Genomic DNA, 22,001 nt, shown 5'->3' with positions numbered 1-22,001 from the left:
ACAAAACAAAACAAACAAGCAAATAAAACCAACAGTCTGATTTTCTTTCTTCACACTTCATTTTTAAAGTATTTTATATAAGATTCAAAAAGAGTTGAGAGAAAAGTTGTTATGACCTTTACTTTCTAACTAATGAAACATGTGACATGAGATCGTCACTTTATCTTAATATACCTCACTGTTGGCAACAGTGCATAAGAATGTTAGTGGCAAAGCATGAGTTGGGTCACAGAAGTAAATTTTCCAGTTGACTGGGACTTGTACTTTCCTGCACAGTTATTTAAGGATCTCGAAAAAAGCCTTTCAAATATTAGTATTTTCCTTGAGTTATATATGAAAATATTACATATTCCATAAGTTAGGACCATATTTTTGTCACAGGGAGCACTATAACTTCTCACAAATTTAGACATGTGCTTGTTTCGTTCCATAATTCCAAATCCTGTAACAGAGAAAGACAGTTTGGTCATTATGATTTCATGGATAATCTTTTAAAATAGTTATACCAAACACAACTTATCCTTATGTTTGTTCATATTTGTATTGGCTTTCACACAAAATTATAGACTTCTCATAAATTAAAATCAAGAGAGAACAAGACTGTACATCAACCTACATAAACATATACACATACACATGCAGGTAAAGGATTAAACACAATAGAGGTGTCTGGCCACCTGGAGTGTCATTGTTACTGAAGTTGGTCATATTGAGCTTTTGGTTTTCCTGGCAGCTGAATTAAAAGAGAAATGTTTTTTTTCTATTAAAGGAAGCAAACACATTTGTCTAAAGGCTTACATAATTTCTTCTGGCATTGAATCCAAAGAGAACTTTGCCATGTGAGATTTTTTGTTTGCAAGCAATAGAGCATATTGATCAAGTTCAGGGATCCACAAACTTTTTGTATAAAGGACCAGATAGTACATATGTAGTTTAGGCTTTGTGGGCCATGTGGTCTCTGTCTCATCTCCTTAACTTTGCCCTTGGAGCATGAAAAGAGCCATAGATAATAAGTAAATACATGAACATTTCTGTGTGCCAATGAAACGTTGTTTATGGACACATTAATTTGAACTTCATATATTTTCAAATGTAATGGAATGTATTTTTCTTTTGATATTTTTCAATCATTTAAAAAAGTAAAAACCATTCTGTGGGGTGCCTGGGTGGCTCAGTCGGTTGAGTGTCTGACTTCAGCTCAGGTCATGATCTCGTGGTCCGTGAGTTCAACCCCTGCATCAGGCTCTGTGCTGACAGCTCAAAGCCTGGGTCCTGCTTTGGATTCTGTGTCACTGGCTCTCTCTGCCCCTCACCTGCTTGCACTCTGTCATCCTCAAAAATAAATAAACATTAAAAATGTAAAAAAAAATCTGAACTCAGTGGCTGTACAAATGCAGGTAGTGGGCCAGATTTGGCCTTCAGGCTGTACTTTGTTAACCTCTGCTTAAGATCTCTAGGGGTGCCTGGGTGGCTCAGGATGTTAAGCATCCAACTCTTGATTTTGGCTCAGATCATGATCCCAGGGTTGTGGGATGGAGCCCTGCATCCAGCTCCACATTGGGCATGCAGCATGCTTGAGATTCTCTCCCTCTCTCTCTCTCTCTCTCTCTCTCTCTCTCTCTCTCTCTCCACACCCCCTCTCCCTCTGCCCCCTCCCCCACTCACACACACACTCTCTCTCTTAAAAATATAAATAAATAAATAAGATTATTGGATCTCTAGTCAGATTTCTATCTTAGTCAAAATTGCAGCATCTCCATTGCTGAAGTCTTTAGGTATCTTCCTTGATTTAGGTTTCTTCACAGAAGTTAACACAACCTGAAGTATTATATATATAGTTCACTCCTTTGTTAAAGAATTAGAATAATTCTTAGAATTATTAGAATAAACATTTCATGCAGACAGGCAATTTTGCCTCTTTTATTCTTAATAATTAGCATTTTGATAGTGATTGGTACATGGTGGATGCTCAATAAATATTTTATCAATGGATATAATTCTGGGGTCGTAAGAGCATATAAATTTGGAAGCCATTAATATATAAAAGACCATCAACACCTAGCTGTGATCATGCAAAATGACATTATGGCTAAGAAAGAGAAAAGGGTATTAAGATCAAACTTTGAGAAACCTCCTGCAGTTAGATGTCAAGCAGACAAGAAAGGTCTAGAAAGAACACTGAGCAGTAGCTGCTCACATTATAGGAAAAATGGAAATATTTGATTTTATGTAAGCCAAGAGAGAAAATGAACAAACGTCTTGAAGTCTTCTAAAAGACGCATAAAATAAAATGTGAAAAATTCCACTTATATTTTGCAACATGGAGCTTACTGGTGGACTTGATGAAAACAGATTTACTAGAGTATTGGAGACAGATGCAACATTGGAGTGAGGAGGAGTAATGTGTAATAATTAAGACCGTGTGATTTTGGCATAGGGACAGGCAAATTGACATATGATAATGGCATAAGATAATGAGCCTAAATATTGTCCCAGACATATGGGGAGATTTTATATAATTCAGAGAGAGGCAAATGTGGATCTGTAGGTAAGGTAGGACCATTCAATAATTATGTCATTGGTATTAAAGGTTACCCGTATGGGGAAAAAAATTCAATTTAATTGCTCCATACCACACCAATCAATTCTAACTTTAAAGATATAAATATTAAAAACTGTGATTTTTTACAGAAGTAGGAAAAAAATCCTAAATTCATATGGAACCACAGAGGACCCCCAATAGCCCAAACAGTCTTCAGAAAGAACACGCCCAGAAGTATCACACTTCCTTATTATAAAATATATTATAAATCTATAGTGATTAAATCGGGATTGTACTGACATAAAGACTTATAGACCATACAGAGCCCAGAAATAAACCCAAGCATGTATGGTTGACCAACTTGACAAGGGCACCAAAGAATACACAATAGGGAAAGGATAGTCTTGTCAACAAATGGGGCTGGGAAAACTGGCTATTAACCTGCAAAAGAATTAAATTGGATCTTTATCTCACACCATACACAAAAATCAACTCAAAATTAAAGACTTAAACTTAAGACCTGAAGTTATAAAACTCCTAGAAGAAAATATAGGGCAAGCTTCATGAGATTGGTCTTGGCAATGATTTCTTGAATATGACACCAAAACAATGGGTAACAAAATTGGTAACAGACAAGTGTAACTATATCAAACTAAAAAGCCTCTGCATAACAAAGGAAAGCACTAAAAAAGTAAAATGCTGCCTATGAATGGGAAAAAATATTTGTAAGCATTACATTTGATAATGGGTTAATATCCAAAATATATAAGGAACTCATACAACTCAATAGTGAAAATACACCAGTTCAATTAAAAAATGGGCCAAGGACTTGAATTAGACATTCTTCATAGAAGACATACAAATGACCAGCAGGTATATGAAAAGATGCCCAGCATCCCCAATCATCAGGGAAATGCAAATCAAAATTACACTGAGATGTCACTTCACATTTATTAAAATTACTACTACCAAAAAAACCCCCAAAAAACCACCACCAACAAAAAAAACAAAATGAGAGAGAGAGAGAGAGAGAGAGAGAGAGAGAGAGAGAGAGACAACTGTCAGCAAGGATGTGAAGAAAATGGAACTCTTGTACATTATTGGTGGGAATGTAAAATAGCACACCTGCTATGGGAAACAGAATGGAAGTTTTTAAAAAATTAAAAATAGAACTACCAGATGATAGAGCAATTCCACTTCAAAATAATTGAAATTGGTGTATCAAACAGATATTTGCCCTCCCATGTTCACTACAGCATTATTCACAATAGCCAAGATGTGCAAATAATTTAAATCTATCAGTGAACAAATGGATAAGGAAAATGTGCTGTACACATACAATAGGGTATTATTCAGCCATAAAAAGAAGGGAATCCTGCTATATGAAACAATATGTATGAAATGAGAGGACATTATGCTAAGTGAAATAAACCAGTCACAGAAGGATAAATACTGCATGATTCTGTTTATGTAAGTTATTTAAATAGTCGACTCCTAGAAACAGAAAATAGTGTTTGAATGGTGGTTCCCAGAGTCTGAGAGAAGGGGCAATGGGGAGTTGCTTTCAATGGGTATAAAGTTTCAGTTTTGCAAGATAAATAAGTTCTAGAGATCTGCTGTGCAATATCACACCTATTTCACACTTAAACATTTATTAAGAGGGTAAATCTCATGTTAAGTGTTCCTACCACAATAAAAAAAATAATATATAGAAAATCTTTCTGATTAAATATATGTTTAAATTCTTAATCTCTTAAACATGACATATTTTGACTTAATAACAAAGATACTAAAAATTTGACTTTAGCAATATTAGCACTTTCTGTACATCAAAATACACCACAGGAAAAGTGAAAAAATAATCTATGAATTAGGAGAAAATATTGAAATATAAGTAATCAGTAAAGGATTAACTTCCAGAATATATAAAGAGTTCCTATAAATTAATAAAAAAGATAACTCAATGGAAAGATAGAGAACAGACACAAATAGGCATTTCTCAAAAGAGGAAATACAAATTAAAAACATAATGCTGACCTCTGGATTCCCATAATATAATCATGGCAGCCAAACTTTGCTCACAAATGTTCTCCCTAAATCTCTAGACTAAAAGGAGAGCAAATGAAGTCACCTTAAGAGTATGCCTAAAGCTCAGGTAAGAGACAGAGAATATTGTAAATTTTTATACTGAATTGAACAGTGGGAAATACATCACGAAACCAACAGAGTTGACTCTGGGACCCGCAACAGAGCTGAGAGTCAGAAGGGAGATATACAGAACCGAGGAAGAGGCAAGTGGTCTTAGTCATGATGGAGGACAGACAACAGTGATCAGGGTTCACCATCCACAATGCAAAATACTGAGGACAGGGGCACCTGGGTGGCTCAGTTGGTTAGTGTCCCACTTTGGCTCAGGTCATGTTCTCACAGTTTGTGAGTTCCAGCCCCACATTGGGCTCTGTGCTGATAGCTTGGAACCTAGAGCCTGCTTTGTATTCTGTGTCTCCCTCCCTCTCTGCCCCTCCCCTACTCATGCTCTGTCTCTCTGTTTCTGTCTCTCTCTGTCTCTGTCTCTCTGTCTCAAAAATAAATAAACATTAAAAGAAATTCTAAATCTGAGGGCAGGAGTGAGACATAGTGAACCAGAGTACATGCTTATGTGGAGTCAGGAAGCTTGGAGCGTGCTTAGGATGAGAAGAAATAGTTTGGGAAGGCCATACTTCTGTGGGAAAGGAAAGCCTTGGAAGACTGCTATTTTTCTTGGAATCTTAGTGGTAAAGGGATGAAAGGAAGTGTCTTAAGATAAGAGGACTAAGAACAGGATATAAGAAGATAAAACCAAATTATTTATGGATATATATATAATATATAATAAAATATGTATATTTTATTTTATTTTATTTTATTTTATTTTATTTTTTTTCTGAAATTTATTGACAAATTGGTTTCCATACAACACCCAGTGCTCATCCCAAAAGGTGCCCTCCTCAATACCCATCACCCACCCTCTCCTCCCTCCCACCCCCCATCAACCCTCAGTTTGTTCTCAGTTTTTAACAGTCTCTTATGCTTTGGCTCTCTCCCATTCTAACCTCTTTTTTTTTTTTTTTCCTTCCCCTCCCCCATGGGTTCCTGTTAAGTTTCTCAGGATCCACATAAGAGTGAAACCATATGGTATCTGTCTTTCTCTGTATGGCTTATTTCACTTAGCATCACACTCTCCAGTTCCATCCACGTTGCTACAAAAGGCCATATTTCATTTTTACTCATTGCCACGTAATATTCCATTGTGTATATAAACCACAATTTCTTTATCCATTCATCAGTTGATGGACATTTAGGCTCCTTCCATAATTTGGCTATTGTTGAGAGTGCTGCTATGAACATTGGGGTACAAGTGGCCCTATGCATCAGTGCTCCTGTATCCCTTGGATAAATTCCTAGCAGTGCTATTGCTGGGTCATAGGGTAGGTCTATTTTTAATTTTCTGAGGAACCTCCACACTGCTTTCCAGAGCGGCTGCACCAATTTGCATTCCCACCAACAGTGCAAGAGGGTTCCCGTTTCTCCACATCCTCTCCAGCATCTATAGTCTCCGGATTTGTTCATTTTGGCCACTCTGACTGGCGTGAGGTGATACCTGAGTGTGGTTTTGATTTGTATTTCCCTGATAAGGAGCGACGCTGAACATCTTTTCATGTGCCTGTTGGCCATCCGGATGTCTTATTTAGAGAAGTGTCTATTCATGTTTTCTGCCCATTTCTTCACTGGGTTATTTGTTTTTTGGGTGTGGAGTTTGGTGAGCTCTTTATAGATTTTGGATACTAGCCCTTTGTCCGATGTGTCATTTGCGAATATCTTTTCCCATTCCGTTGGTTGCCTTTTAGTTTTGTTGGTTGTTTCCTTTGCTGTGCAGAAGCTTTTTATCTTCATAAGGTCCCAGTAATTCACTTTTGCTTTTAATTCCCTTGCCTTTGGGGATGTGTCGAGTAAGAGATTGCTACGGCTGAGGTCAGAGAGGTCTTTTCCTGCTTTCTCCTCTAAGGTTTTGATGGTTTCCTGTCTCACATTTAGATCCTTTATCCATTTTGAGTTTATTTTTGTGAATGGTGTGAGAAAGTGGTCTAGTTTCAACCTTCTGCATGTTGCTGTCCAGTTCTCCCAGCACCATTTGTTAAAGAGGCTGTCTTTTTTCCATTGGATGTTCTTTCCTGCTTTGTCAAAGATGAGTTGGCCATACGTTTGTGGGTCTAGTTCTGGGGTTTCTATTCTATTCCATTGGTCTATGTGTCTGTTTTGGTGCCAATACCATGCTGTCTTGATGATGACAGCTTTGTAGTAGAGGCTAAAGTCTGGGATTGTGATGCCTCCTGCTTTGGTCTTCTTCTTCAAAATTCCTTTGGCTATTCGGGGCCTTTTGTGGTTCCATATGAATTTTAGGATTGCTTGTTCTAGTTTCGAGAAGAATGCTGGTGCAATTTTGATTGGGATTGCATTGAATGTGTAGATAGCTTTGGGTAGTATTGACATTTTGACAATATTTATTTTTCCAATCCATGAGCAGGGAATGTCTTTCCATTTCTTTAAATCTTCTTCAATTTCCTTCATAAGCTTTCTATAGTTTTCAGCATACAGATCCTTTACATCTTTGGTTAGATTTATTCCTAGGTATTTTAGGCTTCTTGGTGCAATTGTGAATGGGATCAGCTTCTTTATTTGTCTTTCTGTTGCTTCATTGTTAGTGTATAAGAATGCAACTGATTTCTGACATTGATTTTGTATCCTGCAACTTTGCTGAATTCATGTATCAGTTCTAGCAGACTTTTGGTGGAGTCTATCGGATTTTCCATGTATAATATCATGTCATCTGCAAAAAGCGAAAGCTTGACTTCATCTTTGCCAATTTTGATGCCTTTGATTTCCTTTTGTTGTCTGATTGCTGATGCTAGAACTTCCAGCACTATGTTAAACAGCAGTGGTGAGAGTGGGCATCCTTGTCGTGTTCCTGATCTCAGGGAAAAAGCTTTCAGTTTTTCCCCTTTGAGGATGATGTTAGCTGTGGGCTTTTCATAAATGGCTTTTATGATCTTTAAGTATGTTCCTTCTATCCCGACTTTCTCAAGGGTTTTTATTAAGAAAGGGTGCTGGATTTTGTCGAAGGCCTTTTCTGCATCGATTGACAGGATCATATGGTTCTTCTCTCTTTTTTTGTTAATGTGATGTATCACGTTGATTGATTTGCGAATGTTGAACCAGCCCTGCATCCCAGGAATGAATCCCACTTGATCATGGTGAATAATTCTTTTTGTATGCCGTTGAATTCGATTTGCTAGTATCTTATTGAGAATTTTTGCATCCATATTCATCAGGGATATTGGCCTGTAGTTCTCTTTTTTTACTGGGTCTCTGTCTGGTTTAGGAATCAAAGTAATACTGGCTTCATAGAATGAGTCTGGAAGTTTTCCTTCCCTTTCTATTTCTTGGAATAGCTTGAGAAGGATAGGTATTATCTCTGCTTTAAACGTCTGGTAGAACTCCCCTGGGAAGCCATCTGGTCCTGGACTCTTATTTGTTGGGAGATTTTTGATAACCGATTCAATGTCTTCGCTGGTTATGGGTCTGTTCAAGCTTTCTATTTCCTCCTGATTGAGTTTTGGAAGAGTGTGGGTGTTCAGGAATTTGTCCATTTCTTCCAGGTTGTCCAATTTGTTGGCATATAATTTTTCATAGTATTCCCTGATAATTGTTTGTATCTCTGAGGGATTGGTTGTAATAATTCCATTTTCATTCATGATTTTATCTATTTGGGTCATCTCCCTTTTCTTTTTGAGAAGCCTGGCTAGAGGTTTGTCAATTTTGTTTATTTTTTCAAAAAACCAACTCTTGGTTTCGTTGATCTGCTCTACAGTTTTTTTAGTTTCTATATTGTTTATTTCTGCTCTGATCTTTATTATTTCTCTTCTTCTGCTGGGCTTAGGCTGCCTTTGTTGTTCTGCTTCTCGTTCCTTTAGGTGTGCTGTTAGATTTTGTATTTGGGATTTTTCTTGTTTCTTGAGATAGGCCTGGATGGCAATGTATTTTCCTCTCAGGACTGCCTTTGCTGCGTCCCAAAGCGTTTGGATTGTTGTATTTTCATTTTCGTTTGTTTCCATATATTTTTTAATTTCTTCTCTAATTGCCTGGTTGACCCACTCATTCGTTAGTAGGGTGTTCTTTAACCTCCATGCTTTTGGAGGTTTTCCAGACTTTTTTCTGTGGTTGATTTCAAGCTTCATAGCATTGTGGTCTGAAAGTAAGCATGGTATAATTTCAATTCTTGTAAACTTATGAAGGGCTGTTTTGTGACCCAGTATATGATCTATCTTGGAGAATGTTCCATGTGCACTCGAGAAGAAAGTATATTCTGTTGCTTTGGGATGCAGAGTTCTAAATATATCTGTCAAGTCCATCTGATCCAATGTCTCATTCAGGGCCCTTGTTTCTTTATTGACCGTGTGTCTAGATGATCTATCCATTTCTGTAAGTGGTGTATTAAAGTCCCCTGCAATTACCACATTCTTATCAATAAGGTTGCTTATGTTTATGAGTAATTGTTTTATATATTTGGGGGCTCCGGTATTCGGTGCATAGACATTTATAATTGTTAGCTCTTCCTGATGGATAGACCCTGTAACTATTATATAATGTCCTTCTTCATCTCTTGTTACAGCCTTTAATTTAAAGTCTAGTTTGTCTGATATAAGTATGGCTACTCCAGCTTTCTTTTGGCTTCCAGTCGCATGATAAATAGTTCTCCATCCCCTCACTCTCAATCTAAAGGTGTCCTCAGGTCTAAAATGAGTCTCTTGTAGACAGCAAATAGATGGGTCTTGTTTTTTTATCCATTCTGATACCCTATGTCTTTTGGTTGGCGCATTTAATCCATTTACATTCAGTGTTATTATAGAAAGATACGGGTTTAGAGTCATTGTGATGTCTGTATGTTTTATGCTTATAGTGATGTCTCTGGGACTTTGTCTCACAGGGTCCCCCTTAGGATCTCTTGTAGGGCTGGTTTAGTGGTGACAAATTCCTTCAGTTTTTGTTTGTTTGGGAAGACCTTTATCTCTCCTTCTATTCTAAATGACAGACTTGCTGGATAAAGGATTCTTGGCTGCATATTTTTTCTGTCTAGCACCCTGAAAATCTCGTGCCAATTCTTTCTGGCCTGCCAAGTTTCAAAAGAGAGATCAGTCACGAGTCTTATAGGTCTCCCTTTATATGTGAGGGCACGTTTACCCCTTGCTGCTTTCAGAATTTTCTCTTTATCCTTGTATTTTGCCAGTTTCACTATGATATGTCGTGCAGAAGATCGATTCAAGTTACGTCTGAAGGGAGTTCTCTGTGCCTCTTGGATTTCAATGCCTTTTTCCTTCCCCAGTTCAGGGAAGTTCTCAGCTATGATTTCTTCAAGTACCCCTTCAGCACCTTTCCCTCTCTCTTCCTCCTCTGGGATACCAATTATGCGTATATTATTTCTTTTTAGTGTATCACTTAATTCTCTAATTTTCCCCTCATACTCCTGGATTTTTTTATCTCTCTTTTTCTCAGCTTCCTCTTTTTCCATAACTTTATCTTCTAGTTCACCTATTCTCTCCTCTGCCTCTTCAAGCCGAGCTGTGGTGGTTTCCATTTTGTTATGCATTTCGTTTAAAGCGTTTTTCAGCTCCTCGTGACTGTTCCTTAGTCCCTTGATCTCTGTAGCAAGAGATTCTCTGCTGTCCTGTATACTGTTTTCAAGCCCAGCGATTAATTTTATGACTATTATTCTAAATTCACTTTCTGTTATATTATTTAAATCCTTTTTGATCAGCTCATTAGCTGTTGTTATTTCCTGGAGATTCTTCTGAGGGGAGTTCTTCCGCTTGGTCATTTTGGATAGTCCCTGGCGTGGTGAGGACCTGCAGGGCACTTCCCCTGTGCTGTGGTGTATAACTGGAGTTGGTGGGCAGGGCCGCAGTCAGACCTGATGTCTGCCCCCAGCCCGCCGCTGGGGCCACAGTCAGACTGGTGTGTGCCTTCTCTTCCCCTCTCCTAGGGGTGGGATTCACTGTGGGGTGGTGTGGCTCGTCTGGGCTACTTGCACCCTCCCAGGCTTGTGATGCTGGGGATCTGGCGTATTAGCTGGGGTGGGTAGGCAAGGTGCACAGGGGCAGGAGGGGCAGGCTTAGATCGCTTCTCCTTAGGTGATCCACTTCAGGAGGGGCCCTGTGGCAGCGGGAGGGAGTCAGATCCGCTCCTGGAGGTTTGGCTCCGCCGGAGCGCAGAGTTGGGTGTTTGCGCAGAGCGAGCAAGTTCCCTGGCAGGAACCGGTTCCCTTTGGGATTTCGGCTGGGGGATGGGCAGGGGAGATGGCGCTGGCGAGCGCCTTTGTTCCCCACCAAACTGAGCTCTGTTGTCAGGGGGCTCAGCAGCTCTCCCTCCCTTTGTCCTCCAGCCTTCCCGCTTTCTGAGCAGAGCTGTTAATTTATAACCTCCCAGACGCTACGTCGCGCTTGCTGTCGGAACACAGTCCACCCGGCCCCTCCGCTTTTGCAAGCCAGACTCGGGGGCTCTGCTTGGCCGGCGAGCCGCCCCTCCGCCCCGGCTCCCTCCCGCCAGTCCGTGGAGCGCGCACTGCCTCGCCGCCCTTCCTACCCTCTTCCGTGGGCCTCTCGTCTGCGTTTGGCTCCGGCGACTCTGTTCTGCTAATCCTCTGGCGGTTTTCTGGGTTATTTAGGCAGGTGTAGATGGAATCTAAGTGATCAGCAGGACGTGCGGTGAGCCCAGCGTCCTCCTAAGCCGCCATCTTGCCGCAACTCCCCATCTAAATGTCTAAAATATGTATATTTTAATGTTATTTATTTATTTATTGAGAGAGAGAGAGAGAGAGAGAGAAAGAGAAAGAGAGAGGGGAAAGGGCAGAGAGAGAGAATCTCAAGCAAGCTTCATGCTATCAGCACAGAGCCTAATGTGGGGCTCGATCCCACAAACCATGAGATTATGACCTGAGCCAAAATCAAGAGTTGGATGCTTAACCAACTGAGCTACCCAGGTGCCTCCAAAATTGTATTATTTATGAAACAAAAAGACATCCTACAAAATGGGAGAAGATATCTGCAAATGACATATCTGATAAAAGATAAGTATCCACAATCTATTAAGAACTTGTCAAACTCAGCACCCCCAAAATAAATAATCCAGTAAAGAAATGGGCAGAAGACATGAACATTTTTTCAAAGAAGACATACGTACGGATGGCCAACAGACACTTGAAAAGATGCTCAACCTCACTCATCACCAAGGAAATGCAAATCAAAACCACAATGATTTACCACTTCATGCCTGTCAGGATAATTAACAACTGAGGAAACAACAGGTATTGATGAGGATATGGATATAGAAGAACCCTCTTGCACTGTTGGTGGGAATGCAAACTGGTGCAGCCACTCTGGAGAACAATATGGAGGTTCCTCGAAAAACTAAAATTGGAACTACTCAATGATACAGCAATCACAGTACTGGGTATTTACCCAAACAATACAAAAACAGTAATTCGAAGATATATGCACCCCTCATGTTCATTGCGGCATTATTTACAATAGCTAAGATATGGTAGCAGCCATATGAACTACCCTATGACCCAGCAATTGTATTACTAGGTAATTACCCAAAGGACACAAAACTACAGATTCAAAGGGGCACAGGTACCCCGATGTTTATAGCAGCATTATCAACAATAGCCAAATTATGGAAAAAGCCCAATGTCCATTAACTGATGAATGGATAAAGAAGATGTGGTTTATATATATACAATGGAATATTATTCAGCCATCAAAAAATGAAATCTTGCCATTTGTGATGACGTGGCAAATGTGTATTATGCTAAACAAAATAAGTCAGTCAGAGAAAGACAAATACCATATGATTTCACTCATATGTGGAATTGAGGAAACAAAACAGATGACCATATGGGAAGGGGGGGGGAAAGAAAGAGAAAGGGAGACAAACCATAAGAGACTCTTAACTATAGAGAACAAACTGAGGGTTGCCAGAGGGGTGTTGGGTGAGTTGATGGGCTAAATGGGTGATGGGTATTAAGGAGGGCACTTGTGATGAGCCCTGGGTGTTATATGTAAGTCATGAATCACTAAATTCTACACCTGAAACCAATTTATGTTATTGGTTGTTAACTGACTAGAATTTAAATAAAAAATTGAAAAAAAAAACAGAAAAACAAAAAGCAAATTGTATAGTTTACAAAGAAATTGCACTTAACTGCTGTAACAGTAAAGGGTACCTTTGAACTAAGGAATCTGGTAAGATACAGAAGAAAACCTGCCCCCCACACTCTTCCCTTACCTCCTCCTTCCCTTATACACACAAGACTGCCTACTTTTGCTGGTTAGGAAAAATACGACACAAATAATAATAAACAGGAAAAAAAGATAATTTATATATAGACATATAAAGACACTGGAAAAGAAATAATAAAACTTCAACATGAAAACACACTTTTACAAAAAGCCATGGTACAGAAGAAAATTGATACAACACCTAAACTAAATTAAATGTAGTGAACAACAAACTTAAGAAGTTCATAAGTCATAAATTAAAAAAAATGAATATAGAAAAAGAAATATAGGGAGCTGATCAAAGTCAGAAAATAAATGAAAGCAAAGAGATAAAATAATATTACAAGTGAATACTAAATTGCAAGGTGCCCACATTCTATCTTTTATTATATAATAATAGTTATAAGAATATATAATTAAAGAGAATTAAATAAAAAGAGCAAAAAAAATTAATGAAACTAAAATAAAGAGGTACATGTATGCAAACATGTAATAGAGAACACAGGCATAAAGACCCAGTATACATATAATTCATGCCTACCAAAACATGAAATAAAACCAAAAAAACAGAACTGATGTTTAAACCATAATTTAGGAAAGCATCCTGAAACAAACAAAAAAAAACCTAAACCACATGCCTGTCCTACTTCATACTGGGGAATATGGACCCTGTTATCATAAACTTCAGGTGTATCCTACATGCTTTATAAATGTCAGAGAACTGTGGTAGATATGGTAGGTATGGACGAGTGCCCATTTTAAGTGTGTTCATTGTTTTAAAATAAAAGCATTCATCAGAATTGTGTGATATAGCCAGCCAAGGTGAAATAAATCAGGATGGGGTTTTCATAGATGATATAATGGGGAAGAGTAATACAAAATGTTTGTAATGAGAAACAGTAGTAATCTATGCTAGACATTTAAAAGGTGAAAACAGAAGGGGTCAAATTTGTAGGGAAGGTCAATGACGTGGAGATCTTAATACAGTTAATGAACTGTGGCTGACTGTGTGTGCGAATCTGCCTGTTGGGTGTTTAGAGGCATGTACTTCCACAGTGACTGAATTGTCCACACCCCCAGTCTCTAAATGTGCTAATAAGGTGCTTCATGATAGTCTGTACCCTAGATCAGGGATATGTGTGAGCTCTCTGAGTCAGTCACTTTGAAATGGAGAAACTTTTGAGAGGATGTGAGCTAAACACAGATGGTTACATTTATTGTGGGAGCAAGTGGCATAAGAGTAAGGGTCAGTTTGAGAAGGAGCGAGAATATAAAAAAGATTAGGAAAGTCAGAGCAGGGGACAGATGGTCATGTTGCTATCAGTTGATGGGAGTGTTGTCAGGTAGTTGGGCTCCACATAAGGCACCAGAGTCCTAATCCAAGGATCTTTCAGGAAATGTTTCCAAAAGGGCCACATGTTGTCATGAGAGCCATAATAGATAGCATTCAAATCAGGCTTAGACTGTATAGTCAAATGTGCCTCCAACTGTTACAAGTTGACCTGGGATAAATTTCTGTTGATTATCTCTGTATCCAGTAGCAATTCTGTGTTATAGATAGAGCAAAAGGGCTTTAAAATCATCCAAACTATGGATCTGTTAATAACTATTGTAATATGGAAATAATAATACCTGCACAGTTTTGGCAAGGATTAAATGGTTAGTGTCATTTTCTCTTTCAAAGTCTGAACCAATTGAATTTAAGAAAACAATATTGAAATCTCTGCTAAGCTGTGTTTAAGCCTTAGGAGAGAGATTGGCTTGCCACTCTGTTAAAATATCAGACACTGTGATTTCACAAAAAGGCATAAATCTGTTCACCATCGTAGGAAGGATATCTTTTAAGTCATTTCATGCTTTCCCAGAATGTCACTCACATCTCATTGATAAAATAGTATTGGCTTTTTGTTTGTTTGTTTTTTGGTTAAAATATCTCACTCAACCACCATATTAGAAGCTTCTGAAGATAATGGCTGTGTGTTGTGGCTGTTGTTTGCATATATCCAAAGACATAGCATGTTTCCAACATTCATAGGTGACCATGAATCAGTGAGCAAATGAAATAGCAAACAATGGCAGAATAGTGTTAGAGTGCTTTGAAAACCTCCATGAACTTCGGGAAGGAATGATTCCCTTTCCTTTGACACTGCTTCCTCAGTGTATTAGATTAGATAAAATTTGCAAACCTAATATAAATAAAGGATTCCTTAAAGGGAAAATAATAGTGTAAAGATTTTGTTCAGGTATAAAACATCACCAAGGGCCAAACAAACTCTTTGTCTAAATGAAATTTTCAGGACATTTTTGAAGTGTTTTGGGCATTTAAGAGGATGAAGCTAGAATATTTTACAGAGAGCTTTGTTATAAAATGCAAGGTTGCACATTGATTCCCAAAGCAAAGGTGTCTTTTGTTTTTGTTTTGTTTGTTTCTTTCTGGGGTGGGGGGGGCAGGTAAAACCCTTGGTTTTGTGCTAGAGGCTAATGCCCTCAGGTCAGAAGTTTGGTATTAGGTCTACTACCCTGGAGCTGAAGGACAAACTAAAATTGTCCCTGGTGAGATTCAGCTCATCTTCTTGCCAGGCTGGGACATGTAAACTCAGGGCTACAGACACTTCTCCTACTGAGGGGCTTCCTCAAGTATTTTTGGCTTTATGAAAAGTCGCACTTGATAAAAGCGTGTTAATGGAGATGACTGCTATGCCCTATTATTAGTTGGTATTCCAGGGGTTCTGGTTTATGGGAGGGCTGTTTGTCTCTTTGTCAAAAGAGAGGGACAAAACTTTTATCTTTTCAAAAACACTTTTTATTTTGAGATAATTGTAAATTCACATGCTTGTAGGAAATCATAGAGATTCTATGTACCCTTCACCCAGTTTCCCTCATAACCAGAAAGTTGATATTGATACCATTCATCAACCTTATTCAGATTTCATCTCTTTTACACACACGAATGTGTGTGCTGTGTGTGTGTGTGTGTGTGTGTGTGTGTATGTGCGCGCGTGTGTGGTCTTATGCCAAACAATTTTATCACAAGTGTAGTTTCATGCAATCACTACCACTGTCAGGATGGAAGAGTTCCATCACCGGGATCTCTCGTGCTACCCTTTACGGCAACAGTCACCTGTCTCCCCACCACTTTTCCTGAATCCTGGCAATGGCCAATCTAGTCTCTCTTTAATATGGTCGTTTCAAGAATGTTGTATAAGTAGAATCATGTAGACGTTTGAGATTAGCTTTATTTCATTGAGCATAATTTCCTTGAGATCCATCCAAATTATTGCATGTATCAATAGTTTGTTCCTTTTTATTGCTGAGTAGGATGCCATGATATAGGTGCACAACAGTTTGTCCAGCTATTCACCTGCTGAAGGAAATCTGTAGTGTTTTTAGTTTGGGGCTATTGCAAAATAGAGTTCCTGTGAACAGTCATGTACAGGTTTTTGTGTGAATTTAAAATTTCATTTCTTTGGGATAAACACCCAAGACTGTAATTACAGGTCATGTGGTGAGCACATGTGTAGTTTTGTATGAAACAATTCTCCTTTACAGAGTAGATGCACAATTTTGTATACCTAGAAGTATAAGTACAATCTAGCTTCTTTGTATCCTCATATCATTTGGGACTATCACTATTTTATTTTAGATAGGTAATGCTATCACATTGAATTTACTATGTTGGGTCTTCTAATTCTTCAACACGATTTCTCTCTCCATTGACTTAGGGATTTTTTTGCTGTTGTTGTTCATTCATCAGTATTTTGTAATTTTCAGAATATACATCCTGCTCATGTTTTGTTAACTTTGTACCTAAATAATTCATTTCATAAGTTACAAGTGGTGTTATGTTTTTAATTTTGGTTTCCATATATTCATCCTTATGTTTTACTTTTTTGGAATATTTGTTTGGCATTAGCCTATTGTTTTTCCTTATAGTCAATACATTTACCTCTCAATCTGCTCTCTTTGATCTGCCCTGGGCTGAAATCAGATCACGTCTGCAGTATCTGGGACTCTGGTGGTTTCCTTGAGGCATTAAGTGATGCTCAAGGGCATCTGTTACATGTACATCCTACATACTCTGTGGCTGTCTTTTCTCCTATTTGTGGACATTTTTACTTACTCTGGCTATTTTACTTATTCATGGCTATTTTCTGGATGATGACAATTGTAGTAAGTTTGATTACTGACATGTCTTGTTTCCCAGCAATGAAGGTATTGGTGACAGATATCAGTATAAGTAATACATAAACCAACATTCATTTAGGGCCTATTTCCCCAAAGTCCTTTTCATAATGTCAACATAACATGCTGTATCAAAAAGATGATAATTTGGTTTCTAGCGTATGTAGAATACTAATTAAGTTTTAAAGGAATTTCTTAAACTTAAAAAGCACATACATTCCCCCTGTGCTACTGAATAGGCTCATGCAAATAAGAAAAGTCTGTTTAATTAACATTGTAAAATTTTAGTCACCATGACAGCATACATACTATTAAGTAAATAAATAACTAGCAATGTTCACTGTCGTGTTTTCAACTCTTATCAATAGCACTGATACAAACTTAATTAAGATAGTAGAGACTACATTTAGTGATAGAATTCACTATGATGTACCTATCATCTAAGAAAAGCTGCTTCTGTTATATGAAATGAAAATAGAGGTTGATTAGCTCTAATCACAAAGTTGATTAGCTGTAAAATGGCCAACATTTCACTTTGCCTGTGCCTATGGCAATTTTTCCCCAAACATTCCTTACTTACACCCTCCTCTGATCTGCTGCATATTATTTCCTCCAAAGTTGGCTTCCTTTTGCAACATGGTAGCCTTTCCCTCTAGCTTTGACTGACCTAGTAAATTTGTCTTGTCTTCCTGGTAAGATTGGCAAGCAAACTGCATGCAGGAACTGTTTGGAACCGTTTTTAATGCCACCTTCTATATGTGTTTCACATATAATAGACACCATATACCAGTACTATGTAATTATTGAATAAAATTAGGTAGTCCTGTGTCTTGCAGTGGTTTATCCCATAGATATTGCAACTTAATTTTGACCAAATTTGCCTATTGCCAATATTTTTAGTGGTTGGGAATGGTGACAGTTATGATTTTCCATATTGCATTTTATCATATAAAGGCGCATACACACATACATCCACACATAACATATACAAATGTTAGGCATGCAGATGGATAGATTTCCATATATGTAAATACCATGTAATGGCTACTCAGATGAAGATAAAATTTTTATCACCCTAGAATGCTATCCCATTCTAATTTTGTCAAAGCAATTACTGTGCCCTTCTGAAGTAACCACTATTTTAAAAATTGAGATGTAATTCACGTTATCATAAACTTCATCATTTAAAAGCGTATAGTTCAGTGGTTTTTGGTGAATTCACAATGTCGTGAAACCATCATCACTATCCAGAACATCATCATCACCTCAAAAAAAAAAAAAAAAACACCATTCCATCAGCAATTACTTTCTATTTTCCCCTTCCTCTAAGCCCTTGGAAAGGACTAATCTACTTTGTGTCTCTATAGATTTGCTAATTCTGGGCATTTCATATAAGTGGAGTCATAAGATATGTGGTCTTTTGTGACTGGCTTCTTTCACTTAGCATGCTTTCAAGATTCCTCCTGTTGTAGTGTGTATTGGTACTTCATTTCTTTTTATGACTGCATAGTATTCTTTTGTATGGATTTACCACATTTTCTTTTTTCCATTCATTAGTTGATATGCATTGGGCTGTTTCCTGTAACTGGTATTTTGATGCCGAACTTCATAGAAGTGGAATTATACAGTATATATATTCAATTTCATGAATATTGTTCATTCTACAGCTAATGGGCATTAACTTAGGGTTTGTTCTAAGTTTTGGCTATTATGAATAAAGATATAAAATTCTTGTACATGTCTTTTTATGAATACCTTTATACATTTCTCTAGTGTATATACATAAGAGTGAAATTGATGGGTTATGGTATTGATAGCAATTTAGTTTTATTAGAAGTTGTCAAGGAGTTTAGAAAAGTGGTGACAACTCCACTAGAATACGTGAGAGTTCCCACTGCTCCACATGTTCTCCAAGTCTTGGCATGTTGTTGGCCTTTTACATTTAGCCATTATGGTGCAGGTGTAGTTGTATCTAATTGTGGTTCCAATTGGCATTTTCCCATACTTAATGGTTTTGAACACCTTTTAAAATCAGTGGCCATATAGATCATCTATCTTGTAAATTGTTCACATCTTGTTAGTATTTTATAAAAAATTGGGTTTCCACCTTTATCCTATTGACTTGTGGGAGTTTTTCATATATCTTGGATAGGACTCCTTTGTAGGATGTATGTATTATAAATATCTTCTTTCAATCTAAGGCCAATCTTTTCATTTTCTTAACTTTTAAAATTGTATTTATTATACATGTTATGTTTTCATTATATTTATTATAGTCTATACATTGTTTCTTACCTTTTGCTTATGATGAATTACTGCCATAAAAAACTCTAGAAAGCATACTTGTGCATATAAATATTCAAATAACTGTACCCTTTTATCTATTCCAGTGGTCCCAGAGAGCTAAATTCCTGAGGCACTTTACTTACAGTGAATGACTTAATTTACCAGAAAGCTTAGTCTGATATTGCTATCCTATTTCCACTACATATAATAACATAACAGGCTTTATTCAATAAGAACACATTGATCGAGGTCTAGTCTGATGAATGTCAGCATATTGGGAGAGTGACTGGAAGAGCTTAGTGTTCTCTGAAAGATTCCTGATTTTATAGTAAAGTTATCTTACATATAAATACACCAGTAGCTATATCTAGGCACCACATCTGTAATCTATATATGAGTGTTAGAGCTGTGAAAAAATGTTTCAGTGTGATCCCAATTGTTCAAACATTGATACTCTGTCTTACTTTACTGTTTTTCTTCCAGTTAATAATCTCCCAACCTTTTTAAGCAACATAAATTTTTAGCTATTATTTTATATATACTTGATTTAATCTATCTGTATATACACATGTATATATAGACATAAATGTGTATTGGCACTTATATATATTCTTTTATACAATCAAATAATCGGATCTCAAATTCTTTTTAGAATTAAATGCAATATAAATGACCGACCCACATATCTTTTGCTTCATTTACTACTCTGACTTCTTTGGATTACCTTTACTTTCTATAGTTGGTATAAGTATATATATGTACACACACATATATGGGTAGATATATTAAATTGCATAAATAATTTGAAAGAATACTGATGCACATCTTCTGGAATTTTAGTTTGCTCTATTGGAATAAAAGTAGGTTGAGACACAAGCTTTCACAATCATAATCATTCTAGAAATAGCTGTCACTATTGGTTTAACAGCTCAATTTTTGTTTCATTCATTCTCTTTAGACAATACCTATTTGTTTAAAAATAACTTTTTAAAAATAAAAATGTATATATTTAAAGTGTAAAACATGATTTGATCACATATGCATAGTGAAATTATTTACTACAATCAAACTAATTAACATATCTATCTTCACATTATTAACGTGTGTGTGTGTGTGTGTGTGTGTGTGATTTTTTAAGTAATCTTTTAAAATTAAAATATAATACTAGGCCGTCTGTTGGTTAAGTGCCTGACTTTTTGATCTTGGCTCGGATCATGATCTCATGGTTCATGGGATTGAGCCCCACGTGGGGTTCAGCGCTGACAGTGCAGAGCCTGCTTGAGATTCTCTCTCTCTCTCTCTCTCTCTCTCTCTCTCCCTCTCTCCCTCTCCCTCTCCCTCTCCCCATCTCACACATGCACATATGCACATGCTCTCTCTCAAAAATAAATAAATGTTAAAAAAATTAAAATATATTACTGAAGTGTGGGAAAATTATATTATAAATGAACAGCTTAATAAATTTTCACAAAGTGAACAAATGTATTTAGCCAGCACCCCAACACCTCATTACTGGAAGTCCTTCCATGTTTTCTCCAGACATTAGCCAGCTTTGCCCCTCCACAGTAACCCATATCTTGACTTCTACAACCACATATTGATTTTGCCAGTTGTTGAACTTTATATAAGTGGAATTATGTAGAATATACTCTTTTGTGTTAGGCTCTTTTCAATCAACATTGTGTTGTTGAAATTGATCTATGTTATGTGTAATTCTTTCTTTTTCCATTTTTTTTTTTGCTGATAACAGTCCATTGTGTGAATATACCACAATGTATTTATCTATTCTAATGTTTATGGATCTTTGTTTAATTTTCTTTTTTTTTAAATATTTTTTAAATTTTATTTATTTTTGAAAGACAGAGAAAGACAGAGCATGAATGGGGGAGGAGCAGAAAGAAAGGGAGACACAGAATCCAAAGCAGGCTCCAGGATCTGAGCTATTAGCACAGAGCCTGAAACGGGCTTGAACCCACGAACCATGAGATCATGACCTGAGCCAAAGTCGGACACCTAACCAACTGAGCCACCCAGGGGCCCCTTTTTGTTTAATTTTCAACTTGGAGCTATTATGAATAGTGCTCCTACAAATACTCTTGTTTATGTGGTTTGGTGCATATATACAGACATTTCTGTTAGGCATATACCCAAAGTGGAATGGAATTGTTGGGTCTTAGGGTATATATATATATATATATATATATATATATATATATATATATTAACTTTTGTCATTATAGTCAGGTAATGGAAGTACAAATTCACTTCTACCACAGTATATGAGTGGGTCATTCTTTTAAAGAAGCTGGAGCATTATTTATCATAGGTGACTTTAAAAGGATCATTGCCAGATTGTTTCCAAAATTGTTTCCATTCTTCTGGATAATTCAGTCAAATATATTTTAAAATATATTTCTAAGTTTAGAAAATACTTTAACATGTGGAAAAGCATTCTCTTTTTCACTTTTTAAAAATTTTGAATATAGTTTACATACAATGTAGAATATATTTTCAGGTATACAGGTTAGTGATTTGACAAGTTTATACATTATGCTATATTCACCACAAGTATAGCTACCATCTGTCCCATTACATTGCCATTACAATATTGTTGACTG

Source organism: Prionailurus viverrinus, chromosome B3 (assembly GCF_022837055.1).
Source record: "Prionailurus viverrinus isolate Anna chromosome B3, UM_Priviv_1.0, whole genome shotgun sequence".
Taxonomy (NCBI): Eukaryota; Metazoa; Chordata; class Mammalia; order Carnivora; family Felidae; genus Prionailurus; species Prionailurus viverrinus.
Note: the sequence above shows the minus strand (reverse complement) of the source record.